This window comes from Rattus norvegicus, chromosome 8, assembly GCF_021556685.1.
Source record: "Rattus norvegicus strain SHRSP/BbbUtx chromosome 8, alternate assembly SHRSP_T2T, whole genome shotgun sequence".
Lineage (NCBI taxonomy): Eukaryota > Metazoa > Chordata > Mammalia > Rodentia > Muridae > Rattus > Rattus norvegicus.
Genome location: NC_141541.1, coordinates 66,021,385 through 66,035,161, shown reverse-complemented (window position 1 = coordinate 66,035,161; position 13,777 = coordinate 66,021,385). Strand labels below are relative to the sequence as shown.

The following is a 13,777-nucleotide window of genomic DNA, read 5'->3' as shown; positions in this document are numbered from 1 at the left end:
CAGTTCCTCCAATTCTTTAAAAAAAACAAAAAAAAAACCTTTTTATTGATTCTTTGTGAATTTCACAGCATGCACCCCAGTCCCACTCATCTCCCCATCCTCCATATCCACCCTCTGTCCTTGTAATGTCTCCACCAAAAGAAAAAAAAAATCTCATCATGAAGGGGTGGTATATCACAGTTTGTCACACAGTGCACCCTTTTCTTTTTTTTTTTAAAGATTTATTTATTTATTTTATGTACAGCATTCTGCCTGCATATTTGACTGCAGGCCAGAAGAGGGCACCAGATCTCATTACAGATGGTTGTGAGCCACCATGTGGTTGCTGGGAATTGAACTCATGACCTCTGGAACAGCAGTCAGTGCTCTTAACCACTGAGCCATCTCTCCAGCCCACAGTATACCCTTTTGCCCAAACAGCTTTACTTGCCAATGTTTATTGCAATGAGTCATTGGTCTGGTTCGGATCTGGTCTTTGCTGGTAGCTGAGTCCATCTGCCCACCACCACCACCACCACCACCACCAAGGCTAACTCCCCAGCCTGCTGGAGCTGGTAAGGAGCAGGGCCAGCTCTCCTACTTTCATGCCTTGGGGACCTGCTCTCCCACCTGCTGCAGGCAACTGGGGGATGGCAATCTTTCCCACACCCATGCCATCACACGGCCAATGGGGGAAAGGAGGCATCTCACCTGCCACCAGAGTCAGCTTTACAGTGCTGTCCAGGTTAGGTATGGGGCCACTCTCGGGCGAGCTACAGTCAGCAAAGGGAGCGATCAGCAATCCCATTCTTATGCCCTTGGGGCCAGCTCACCTTTGCTGCCCAGGCAAGGGGTATGGTCAGCTCACCCCAGTGCCACAGGCAGAGAGGGACAAGGTCAGCTCCGTGTAGCCCTTGGAGATCAACGTAGCACCAGGCAACAGCCCAGACCACGGACATCTGCACGGTCTTTAATGTTAACATGAGCCACAGGCATCTATATAAACCCCTACTGCTGCAGGGCCATGGTCCCAGACATGACCCCGGGAGGCAGCACAGGCTGAGCCCCACCATGGCCTCAGGTGGTAGCCCAGGCTACTCCCATTAGGCTGTTCCTCACCACCCTCTCATCTCCAGTTCCACCTCTCTTTCTACTGCACAGACCATTTCTCTTCTCGTCCTCTCCCATCTCTCCCCCACAACTTTGCTCACTGTAGTGGCGCCTGACCAGCCACCCACTCATCAGCAATGACACGTCAGCAATGGGATCTTCTTTCGAAAGATAGGATGATTAACCCTAAGATTCCAAAGGAAGTAGATTCCTGGCCGAAGCTAACGCCACACAGGAAAACTGTAATTCGACATTGAGTGATAGCGTCGTGGTTGAGCCTCCAGCACAGCCAACTAGAGATGAGCAAAGAGGCCAGTGAAGAGAAGCGAACACAGCGGGACATGTCAGTCAGCTGTGGGTCTCCACTGCACAGGTCCTGCTCTTCTTCCTGAGCCAGGACGCAGCTCTGGGAGTCACAGTGACTCACATAGTAGTTGGTTTTCTCAAAGGAAGAAGCCATAGGCCCATTGGCACTTGTGTTCATTGCTGACTTATTTGTTTGTCTGTTTATTTATTTACATCCCAAATGCTGCCCCCACTCCCTGGTTAATGGCTTTATTGATGGACAATGTAATTCCCATTTCCCAAGGAACAAGAACAGCAACTGCCTTCAAGTCTCTAGTTCCACCTCTCCTCATAGCACACAAATCTCTCTGCTTCTCTCTTCCCATCTCTCCACCACCTACTTACTCGGGTCTGCCTCACCCTCCCTGCAAGAGTCAGTCACTGCCAACAGTGTCTCACCACACTTCTCATTCAGGTCTTCAGAGTTTTACATTTCTTTTAGGATTTTCTGTCCTGGCCCATTTTTCACTCAGGAGTGGGTCGTTCACTTGTAATGAGTGTGCAGACTGTCTGTTGTTGCTGTTGTTGCTGTTGCAGCTGCTGTCCAGCTTCGATACATGCTAATCAGATAGGATGTAGTGTGTTATTTCAATTTTCTTATATCTCTTCTTTTTCCCTGTTTTTTTGAGATAGGGTTCCTCTGTGTAGCCCTGGCTGTCCTGGAACTAGATCAGCCATGAACTCATAGAGATTCACCTACTTCTGCCTCCTGAGTGCTGGGATTAAAGGCCTGCACCATACCATGCTTGGCCAATTTTCTTATATCTGTTGAGATTTGCTTTGTGTCCAAGTATGTGATCAGTTTTGGAGAAAGTTGAAGTGCTGAATAGATAATATATTCTTCTGTATTTGGGTAGAATTAATTCTAGCATTTCTATTTGGTTTTTTGTTTTGTTTGGTTTTTTTTTTTCCTGTATGACCTGAAGACTGGTAAGAGTGGGGTACTGAAATCACCCACTATCAGTGCATGAGGGTCAACACTACTATACCCTTAGCTATAGTAGTGTTTCTTTTATAAACTTGGGTGCCCATGTGTTTGGTACATAAATATTTAGAATTACAATATCCTCTTGGTGGATTTTTCCTTTAATGAGTATGTAGTATTTCCCCTCTTCTGGTTAGTTTTGGTTTGAAGTCTATTTTGCCAGATATTAAAATGCCTATACCTTTTTGCTTCTTGGGTCCATTTTCTTGGAATACCTTCTCCCATCCTGTTACCCTGAGGTGATGTCTATCCTTGATAGTGAAGTTGCTTCTTCAATGCAGCAAAAAGGTGGATCCTGTTTTCTAATAGAGTCTGTCAGTCTTTGTGTTGGGGAATTGAGACCATTGATACTGAGTTGTCAGTGAATGGTGTTTGTTCATTCCTGTTACTTTGTTGTTATGGTGTGAGTTATTCCCCCTCTTCCCTTTTGATTTGCTGTTCTGGGACTATTTATTCTTGTGTCGTCTTGGGTATAGTTGACCTCTGCAGACTGAAGTTTTCTTCCTAGTGCCTTCTGTAGAGCTGGATTGGAAGATAGAAATTGCTTAAATTTGATTTTATCATGGAATGCTTTCTTTCTCCATCTACTGTGATTGATAGTTTTGTTGGGTATAGTAGTCTAGGCTGGCATCTGTGTTCTCTCAGGGTTTGAAGAACATCCATTCCGGCTCTTCTGGCTTTCAGAATCTCCCTTGAGAAGTCAAGTGTTATTCTAAGGGCCTGCCTTTATGTTACACAGTCTTTTTTCTCTTGGAACTTTTCTTTTCTTTTTTTTCGGAGCTGGGGACTGAACCCAGGGCCTTGCGCTTGCTAGGAAAGTGCTCTACCACTGAGCTAAATCCCCAACCCCCCTTGCAACTTTTAATATACTTTGTTCTGTACATATAGTGTTTTGATTATTACATGACATGGAGAATTTATTTTTCTAGTTCTATTTGGCATTCTGTATGCTTCTCATACCTTGATAGGCACCTCATTCTTCAGATTAGGAATTTTTTCTTTTATGATTTAGCTAAAAAAATTTTTTTACACCAGGCAGTGGTGTTGTGTACCTTAATCTCAGCACTAATGAGGCAGAGGGAGATGAATTTCCGAGTTCAAGGCCAGCCTGTTCTACAAAGTAAGTTCTGGGATAGCAAGAACTACACAAAGAAACTGTGTCTTGAAAATCAAAACAAAAAACATATTTTTTTCTTGTGATGGAGTCAATGCTGGATATATTAACTACTTCAGAACAGGCCTTATATTCAGGAGCAGTTGACCAACATATAATGGACTCCACATGAGTGTCTCTCTCTCTCTCTCTCTCTCTCTCTCTCTCTCTCTCTCTCTCTCTCTCTCTCTCTGTGTGTGTGTGTGTGTGTGTGTGTGTGTGTGTGTGTGTGTATGTGTGTGTGTGTGTGTGTACATACACTTTTATTTTGTTACAGTTTGGTGACAGGATTTTTTGTTTCTTTCTTTTACTTTTTGAGTATTGTTTTATTTTTTTCTTGCTTTGTGGAGTGTTTGATGCTGTATTGAACATTTTGTTTTTTGAGAAAGAACTTAAATTTGGGTGAATAGGGACTGGGAGAGGATTTCAAAGGACTTGGGGAAGGAAAAGAATATGATGAAAATATATTTAAACATAAAATTTGTTTTAAATAATAAAAAATATAATAAAAAAGAAAATGCCTAACACTATTTTTTATGTTCCTTTGGCATGAGTTGCTTTTTTTTTTTAAAGATTTTATTTATTTATTTAATGTATGTGAGTATATTGTAGCTGTCTTCAGACACCACAAGAGGGCATCAGATCCCATTACAGATGGTTGTGAGCCACCAGGTGGTTGCTGGGAATTGAACTCAGGACCTCTGGAAGAACAGTCAGTGCTCTTAACCACTGAGCCATCTCTCCAACCCTGGCCTGGGTTTTCTTCTCCTTCTTCTGTTTCTATTATTTATAGATTTGGTCTTTCCATGGTGTCCCATATTTTCTGGATGTTTTGTGTCTGGGATATTTTTAGATTAAGCGTTTTCTTTGACTGATCTAGCCTTTTCTTCTACATCAACACCTGAGATTCTCTTGAAGGGTTAAAATTTCTAAAAGTTAGTCATGAACAAAGTCCAGACATGCCTGAGAGAATTTGAGACAGGGCTCACTGGCCCGACTATCAACTCCCAAGGACACTGGCCATCTGGAGCCACCCCCTCCCCTTCCTTCACTCCCTGAGGATGGGTCATCCCCCTGCTGCAGTGAGATGAGTTGCCCTGCCCACATTGCTGAGATGCTAGATTACACGTATGCTTTGTTGATGTAACTCCGTGCCAAAAGTAACTGTGCACCCTTTGTATTAGCCAATTATGTGTATTCACACGAAACCCCTGGTTTTCCCTATATAAGCTCCTGCCTAGAGAGGCTCGGGGCTTGACTCAATCTCCTGTGTGAGATACGTGTCAGCCCGAGATCTCGTAAATAAAACTGCCTCTTGTTGATTACATCAAGACCGGCTTCTCGTGTTTCCTGGGGGTACCTCAACCCGTGACTGGAGTGAGAGTCTCCCCAAGTCTGGGGGTCTTTCATTGGGGGCTCGTCCGGGATAGGAGCGTAACCCCCGGAGATCCGAATGCCTCTTGGAGGTACGTTAGTGTGAGTGCTGGAAAGCGGCCGCTGTGTGAGTGTGAGAGTAGTGTGTGTGTGAATTAAGTCCTGTAGTCTGTGTTTTTCAGTACCGGTTTAAGGTCTTGGTGCACTGTCTGGGCAGAAGAAGACTTCCCACCCCGTTGTTTTTGAGTGCACTCGGGTGGATGGGCTTCCCACCCCGTTGTTTTTGAGTGCACTCGGGTGGATGGGCTTCCCACCCCGTTGTTTTTGAGTGCACTCGGGTGGATGGGCTTCCCACCCCGTTGTTTTTGAGTGCACTCGGGTGGATGGGCTTCCCACCCCGTTGTTTTTGAGTACACTTGGGTAGATGGACTTCCTACCCCGTATTTAAGTGTGCTTGGGTGGAAGGGCTTCCCACCCCGGACAGACACCTGTGAGTAGGTACTGGGTTTCTACTTCGAATAGCTGTTTTCTTTTTGTTCTTTTTTTAGATAGCGGAAGTGAGGACGCCCCAGCTCTGGGAGACGTCCCACGAGCCGACTTTTGTCAGGAGGACCCGGCAGGTGACAGTCAAAGAGATCTGACTGTGACTTGACTTCGGAGGTCGTGTTCGGCTGCCTATTTAAGTATAGGCATGGACAAGTGTGCTTAGATGTGTTAGTGTCTGTTGTCTGTATTCTGTTTCTGTGTTTGGTATCCCAGAAGCAGCTAAGGTTAAGCTGCAGTTTGGGCCAGGTACTGAAGGTACCAGGCATCTGTGGAAATTGGTTATAGGATGCTTTGTCTTGGTCTTGTTTGTCTGGTTTGTTTTCTGTGGTATTGTCCAGTGTCTTTTTGGCTTTTGTTTCGTTTTTGGACTTGGACTGACAACTGAGTTTGAAATCTTGGACTGACGACTGTGTTTGAAATCATGAAACTGTTTGCTTTGTTTGTCAAGGAGTTTTACTTGGTCCTCTTGGTGCTTAACTTAAAAGTTAAAAATAATTTGCTTGAGAGAAATTGTTTTCTGCCGGGGAGTTTTATCTTTCTCTCTTGAGCCTCCTCCCCAAGGAGAGCTGCCCCTCTCTTTACTCCCATTGTCCAGCCCAGCTGCTGTTAACCGTTGTGTATGAAGGACTCCAGGTTAGCGAGTGATCCGTCTGAAGCAGGCATTAACAAGAACCTGAAAGCTTTACCTTAGATCCTGAAGAAAAATTCTCCCTGTGGCTTAAACATTCACAGCTTCTAAGGAAGGGACAACACAGAGTAGGAAAATGTAGGGGCTGAGGGTGGCAAGCATGCAGGCTACTAGCAAGCTACAGGCTGCGCATGGGCAACAGCGCAGCTCTGGCCAAGTCAGCACAAGAGGAGTTTCAAGGTAAGGAGGCTGGCTGGGGTTGGCGCTTTGACAACAAAGATAGCGTAGAGTTAGTGGTTGTATTTTGGCCCTGAAAAAAAAAAATTCCAGTTGCTGCTTTCAGTGGCCAGACCTTCAACACTTGCTCACAAAAGGAGAGTGTTCATTAAGAGAAGTTCTTTAAGGGAGCCTGCCTTATCTGCTGGCCCTATTCCAAGAGAGGAGTTGATCTCCAACATTAAGTAACCTTCCCTGTTAGTCATCATTGACATGGAGAGTGCCTTTGATCCTATCCCCACAGCAGCCAGTTCCTGCCCCTGTGGTCAAAATGCCCCAGGTTGGGGGGCAGAGAAGCCCCTAAAATAGTTTCAAAGAATCTGCAACAAACTGTGAAGAACTTTGTTTTGCCAGTCAAAATTTAGAATTGAGTCTTTGGCTGTGGCCAAGGTCAGGATTAATGTTTTCTTTTCCATGGGCCTTTAACCCAGTGAGACAGCTTGGTAAAGGACTACTACTACAGTCCTGATAGCCCCAGGTGAACTGGTTACAATTCTTTTGTCAGCCACTTAGTATCTAACACCCAGGTTCTAACCCTCTCTCCATCCTTTTGTTATTAGTTCTTACTAGAAGCCTAGTGTCCTTCAGAGGCTGGGTTTATTGAGAGACAGAGCCACTGAGCTGACACTGAAGGGAGGTACTTCTTAAGTAAAATCTAAGTCCAGAGAGATAGTCGATAACAGATCAGCTGCCTCTCTGCTTGCCTTTCTGTTTCTCAGGAACAAAGCTTGTGCTTATTTCTACAACGGCCTTTTTGTCCCAAGAAGGCCTCCTGGTTTAGCTGTGTGACTAAATGCTATTTGTCCTCTTCAGTGGACCTCTATTCTCAAGATTCCCTTGTTTTCTCACCATCCCATTTGAGATGCTTGTTAGTAACTGTTACAGGTCTTCTTTACCACCGAGGAAAGACGGAATCCTACTAGAGGCCAAAAAAAATGTTCCAGACACGGATGGAAGGCCCTCACTTCTGCCTGTTGACTTCAAAACGCCTAAAGGTAGGGAGTGCCAGGTCTGCCGCCAGGCTCCAAGGGTGGGTCTCAGAGGGGCTAGAAAATGCCCCACCAATTTGGCTAAAGTAAGAAAAAAATATAAAGAAAAAGTTACAGAAACTTGAAGGGTTAAGCTAAGTCACTGAGAGAGTTGTTGTAAGTTGCAGAGAAAATAAGGTTGATATATGGTTCAGGGTCGGTGCACAAAAGTAGACAGCAACTAATAGCTGTAGAAGAAGATACAGACAGAGAGACTGAGGAAGAGAAAGAGACAAGAGAGGAACATATACTGGCCACAGTAGTTAGGGAACCTAGGAAGATAGTACCTGGCAACAGAAGAGAATTCCTGGCTAAATATCGGTGTGCCTAATACGAAGAAAAAGGACACTGGGTCAGGGACTGCCCAAGAAAGAACAAGAGGGGCCACTGGAGAGCTTCTTGGTCCTAGAGTGCTGGCTATGTACAGAGATAGAAGGGAAGTGTGGATACAGGGACCCAATGCTCTGTGCTCCTATGCCCCCCCCCAAGTGGGTCAATATCCAAAGACCTTGAGTGCAAGGGGCTACTGGCAACGAACAATACTTATGGACTGCCCGAAGAACAGTGGACCTTGGCGTGGGCTGGGTAACCCACCCACTAGTTCATGGTCATCCCTGACTGCCCCTATCCCTTGCTCATGAGAAAATTGCTCTCCAAAATGGCTTGTGTGGGCTAAAATGGCTGGGTGAGGCCATGTGTATGCATATTTACAGACTGTGTATGTGGAGCTTAAGACCTGTCTCAGTGCACCAGTACCTGATGCTGGGAGATGTGTGTGTGTGGCTTAGTGCCGTTCTGCCTGGAACACATCATTCCTGCCAGCCGGGCTCTGACAATTATCACCCAATCCAGGACTTAAACTGCAGTAGAGTGGCTGATGTTTTGCCTTTAAATGAAATGTCCCAGAGGATGGGATCACTGATCAGCTGACATGGACTAGATTCTCCACCTGTTGGGGGCAATCTGGTCACCTTGCTGCCCAATCCTGACCTGGAGCCACCACAGCACAAGTGTCAAGCACTGGCAGAAGCCCATGGGTGGAGGAAAGACCTCTGCGACTGGCTGATTGACCCCTGCTGAAAGCCGAGGACCTTGTCCACAGACGGGAACAGTTCTCTTCATGAAGGTCAGAGATAAGTGGGTGCTGCCGTGGTGGACAACACAATGTCAGCTGGGATGGCTGAACTTCTACCCCCCAGCACATCAGCGCTGCAGATGCCTTTACCATCTCTTGGATGCCCTGGTGAAGCCAACAACTGTGAGTACTATTCGTTGCTCAGGATATCAGAAGGAAGAGATTCAGTGGCATAGGACAGTAACAAAGCAGATAAAGTGGCTCAGAAAATGGCTATGCAGGAGCCTATCCTGGTTACAGGCCTACAAGAGACAGCCACTGGGAACTGGGATTGGACTAAGAGACGGCCTCTACAATCATCAAGAAGATACTGGAAGAAATCTTTCCCCCGATTTGGAATGCCCAAGGTAATCTGGTCAGACAATGGCCCTACTTTCGTTGCCAAGGTAAGCCAGGGTGTAGCCAAGTATTTAGAGGTTGATTGAAAATTACATTATATTTACAGACCTCAAAGTTCAGGACAGGTAGAGTAAATAAATAAAACTCTAAAAGAGACCCTGACCAAATTAAATTGACCATGGAGACTGGAGCAGACTGGGTGACACTCCTTCCCTCTCGCTCTCTTCAGAGCAAGAAATACCCCTTCCAGATTCAGCTTTACCCCCTTTGAGATCTTATATGGGGCCTCAGATCCTCTGACTGTATTAGATGATGTTACTGAACCAACATGTCATAGTAATAATGATTTATGTGTCAGGCTAAAAGACCTACAGGTGATACAGAAAGAAATCTGCTCACAGCTGGCAGCAGCCTATGCCCCAGGGACCTCCGAGACATCTCATCCGTTCCAGGTCGGAGACTGTAGGTACATACAATGACACGGAGCCCAGACACTCGAGCCTCGCTGGAAAGGACCGTACCTGGTGCTGCTGACCACCCTGACAGCCGTCAATTCTCAGCCCTCACCAGCTGCATACTAGCCGTTGGGGCTGAGAGCTGGGACCTAGAGGGACACTCAGATCTTCAAAAAGCTCCCTAGACTTGCACATCAGATAAGTGGATACATCAGAGACGTGACTGGGATGTTGCTATAATGCTCACTTGAGGAGTGTGCTTTAGAAACAAGAATTTCATGTTTGCCCTGGGTTCCATCGAGAAAAATATAGAGATAGGCTTGATTTCTATTACAAATGATGTAACATTACATATGTTAATACTCCTAACACTTCTTGGGACTGTGCCTCAGGGACCATAAGTTTAAAAGTTCTAAGATAGTCATGACCTTGGTGTATAGGTTTAGATAGTGTTCAAATTGGAATCCTAAAGACTTTTTAGCTGACCTCCAAGAATACCTAACCTCCCTCTCAGAGGTAGTCCTTCAAAATAGGAGAAGATTAGACCTGATATTCCTTAAAGAAAGAGGGCTATGTGCTGCTTTGAGAGAAGAATGTTGTTTTTACCTCGATCACTCCGGGACCATTAAAGATTCTATGGCTAAACTTAGGAAGAGGTTGGACAAGAGACGACGAGAACGAGAAACCACTGATAACTGGTTTCAAAGCTGGTTCGATAGGTCCCCATGGCTTACCACCCTGCTGTCAGCCTTAGCTGGTCCCTTGATTATCCTCCTCCTTTTGCTCACTTTTGGGCCCTACATCATTAATCGCCTTTTAGCTTTTGTCAGGGAACGGATTAGTGCTATACATGTCCTTATGTTGAGACAACAGTATCGGGCTGTATCGGGCTATACGGGGTGAAGAGCCTCTAGACGCTAGACTCGTAGTCCTAAGATTAGGACTATTCACAAGGAGTAGAGGGGAATGAAGGGTTAAAATTTCTAAAAGTTAGTCATGAACAAAGTCCAGACATGCCTGAGAGAATTTGAGTCAGGGCTCACTGGCCCGACTATCAACTCCCAAGGACACTGGCCATCTGGAGCCACCCCCTCCCCTTCCTTCACTCCCTGAGGATGGGTCATCCCCCTGCTGCAGTGAGATGAGTTGCCCTGCCCACATTGCTGAGATGCTAGATTACACGTATGCTTTGTTGATGTAACTCCGTGCCAAAAGTAACTGTGCACCCTTTGTATTAGCCAATTATGTGTATTCACACGAAACCCCTGGTTTTCCCTATATAAGCTCCTGCCTAGAGAGGCTCGGGGCTTGACTCAATCTCCTGTGTGAGATACGTGTCAGCCCGAGATCTCGTAAATAAAACTGCCTCTTGTTGATTACATCAAGACCGGCTTCTCGTGTTTCCTGGGGGTACCCCAACCCGTGACTGGAGCGAGAGTCTCCCCAAGTCTGGGGGTCTTTCACTCTCATCCAAGTTTCATGATTTGTTGGTGAGGCTTAGCTCTGAGGTTTTTGTTTGACAACCTAAATTTTTCCTTTCCAGTTTTATTTCAATTTAGGCTTTCCTTAGCAATTCGATTTCTTTGTTAAATTCTACTTTCATGTCTCAAATTGTGTTTTCATTATTTCGTTTTAGCTGTACTCTCACGGACTTCAAGGGATTTATTTTTATCCTGTTTAAGGTCCTCGAACAGTCACGATTGCTATTCTGAGGTCATTGTCCTGTGTTGCAGCTTTACCGCATTTGGGGACTCACTGTAGCGACGCTACACGCTCAGCTGTTCATGTTGGCATTGGAGTTATGACGTTTGAGGTGTTTCTTGGTATTGCTGTCTGGGTGTCTTTGTTGGTAGATGTTGCACTCTCAGGGTCCTCAGCATGGTGATGGCTGTGGGGTCCTTGCTAGAGATGCTTCTGCAGGTCCTTGGGTGATAGAAAAGAATGGAGATTGGCTAGAAAGAAAGGCTGAAAGGGGTCCTTGGGGACAGCGATCTGTCACAAGAGTCCTCAGGAAGTGAGATAGGTGGAAAAAGGAATTCCTACTACAGGACTAAGACTATTTGGACAGATCATAATGGGGGCAGGAAGGATAGTGAAAACTGCCTACCTGAGTCCCAGCCCAGTGTGGTCACTGTGGGTCCCTGATAAAGTATTTCTTTTTTTTTTTTTTTTCTTTTTTCGGAGCTGGGGACCGAACCCAGGGCCTTGTGCTCGCTAGGCAAGCGCTCTACCGCTGAGCTAAATCCCCTACCCCTGATAAAGTATTTCTGAAGAAGGGTGAACCAAAGGAGTGGAGATTGCCCAGAAGAAAATGCTGAGAGGGTCATGGAGAAGAGCTAGGCTGGTCTTGTACCAAGAGGTGGAGTCTGCAAGCAAGCATTCTTTTCGTTGTTGTTAAGACCTGTTTATCTATTTTACACATATGAGTGCTCTATCTATATGTACACCTGCAGAAGATGACATCAGATCCTAACATAGAGAGTTGTAGACTACCATGTGGGTGCTGGGAATTGAACTCAGGAACCCTAGAAGAGCAGACAGTGCCACTGAGGCAACTTTCCAGTCCCCAGAGAGTGCTCTTTAGCACTGAGCCATCTTTCTAGTCCCCAGGCAAGCATTCTTTTTTTTTTTTTTTTTTTTTTTGGTTCTTTTTTTTTTCCGGAGCTGGGGACCAAACCCAGGGCCTTGCGCTTCCTAGGCAAGCGCTCTACCACTGAGCTAAATCCCCAACCCCCGAGGCAAGCATTCTTAAACACTGAGCTTTATCTCCAGCCTCATGCTTCTTTTTGATGACTGCTTCTACAGAAGCGCAGAGATGCAAATAAGCTGTGTTCATTTTTGCTGTTTCATGAGGCTCTGCCACTTTAACTTGTATTACACTTCTGATTCAGTAACTGTTTAGTTTTTTTTTTTTTTTTTTTCCCGGAGCTGGGGACCGAACCCAGGGCCTTGCGCTTGCTAGGCAAGCACTCTACCACTGAGCTAAATCCCCAACCCCCCAGTAACTGTTTAACAACATTCCTGAAATTCCTAGGTAGGAGGGTCTTATGCTGCTCATTGTATTATAATCCATATTTTCACTGTATTGTTTTCACAGAATGCTGTAGCTATTTTTAAAGTAGTTGGGGGCCTTTTTTTTTTAAGATTTATTTATTTTATGTATGTGAGTACACTGTCATTGTCCTTAGACACACAAGAAGAGGGCATCAGATCCCATTACAGATGGTTGTGAGCCACCATGTGGTTGCTGGGAATTGAACTCAGGACCTCTGGAAGAACAGTCGGTGCTCTTAACCACTGAGTCATCTCTCCAGCCCAGTTGGGGGTCTTAATATGTCATAAATGTTCACAAATGTTTTCCTCTGTCATTGAGCAATCACCAGGTCCCAGAGCAGAACTTCCCAGGCTAACAAGCATCCAGTCCTTATGGGATAGAGGCGTGGATGCTGTCTGACCAGTTCTAGCTCCCAACTACTCTCTGCACTCTCACCCTTCTCAGTTTATTGGGCTGTCCCTTTTGAGCTGGTCCTTCAGGTTTCAGACATTTATCTCCCATTTACATGTAAATCGAAGTTCAAGGTGTTCTCTCTGTCCCTGATTGAGGCTTCCATGAAGGCTGGGGCGATTTAATTGGTTTCTGTTGTTGCTCTGTTATGTTTTTTGAAGGATTGTGGAGGGATTTAGAAAGCTGATTCTATAGGAATCAGGAAGCTTTGTGCTTTCTTTATAACAAGTGCTTTTGCTGTTACTTTTTCTTATTTTTTTGCTCTCTACTGCTTTAATTGGCTTCTCTTTTTGGCCTGTACCTTTGTGCAGATATTGGAGTTGTAGTCTATTTATCTCCTCTTAATAGTAACCCTTAAAATGTAATGTGCATGTGTGTTCATCTACGCTGCTGCCTCCCCCCACCCAAACAATGTAAAGACCTTGGGATGTGTTGGTGCCAATCATCTCCAACCACAGAACTATTCTTTCAAGAAACAACACATGCCAGGTTGAAAGAGGAGTGAACAAAGAAAAGGAGGAATCAGGAACTCTTGTTTGAATGATTTGTGTTTTTCTGGGGTAGACAGACAAGATACAAATTTTAAATGTGGTATGTTGCTTAGTATAAACTATTAAGGAGCAAAAAATAAGGAGCAGTGGGTGCCATCAGTTACTTCTCTGCTGCTGTGACCAAATACCTGACAGGGGGGAGAGAGAGAGAGAGAGAGAGAGAGAGAGAGAGAGAGAGAGAGAGAGAGAGAGAAGGTTTTGGAGACAAGGTCTTACTCTGTAGCCCTAACTAGCCTGGGACTCACTATGTGAGCCAAGCAGGCTAAGAGCTCACAAATATCCACCTGCCTCTGTCTTCTAGTGCCGGGATCTAAGGTGGGAGCCAGCAAGCCCAGCTTTTATAGCTTTCTGCTCCCACTTTTTAGAAG

At 45.3% G+C, this 13,777-nt stretch overlaps 1 long non-coding RNA gene across 1 annotated transcript; it reads left to right on the top strand.

The window, feature by feature from the left end:
- Positions 1-4,491: 4,491 nt before the first annotated feature.
- Positions 4,492-10,738, top strand: LOC134480188 (uncharacterized). The gene is made up of 2 exons (XR_015627277.1): positions 4,492-5,038; positions 5,495-10,738. It is a non-coding gene; the product is annotated as an uncharacterized LOC134480188 (long non-coding RNA).
- The last annotated feature ends 3,039 nt before the right edge of the window (positions 10,739-13,777 follow it).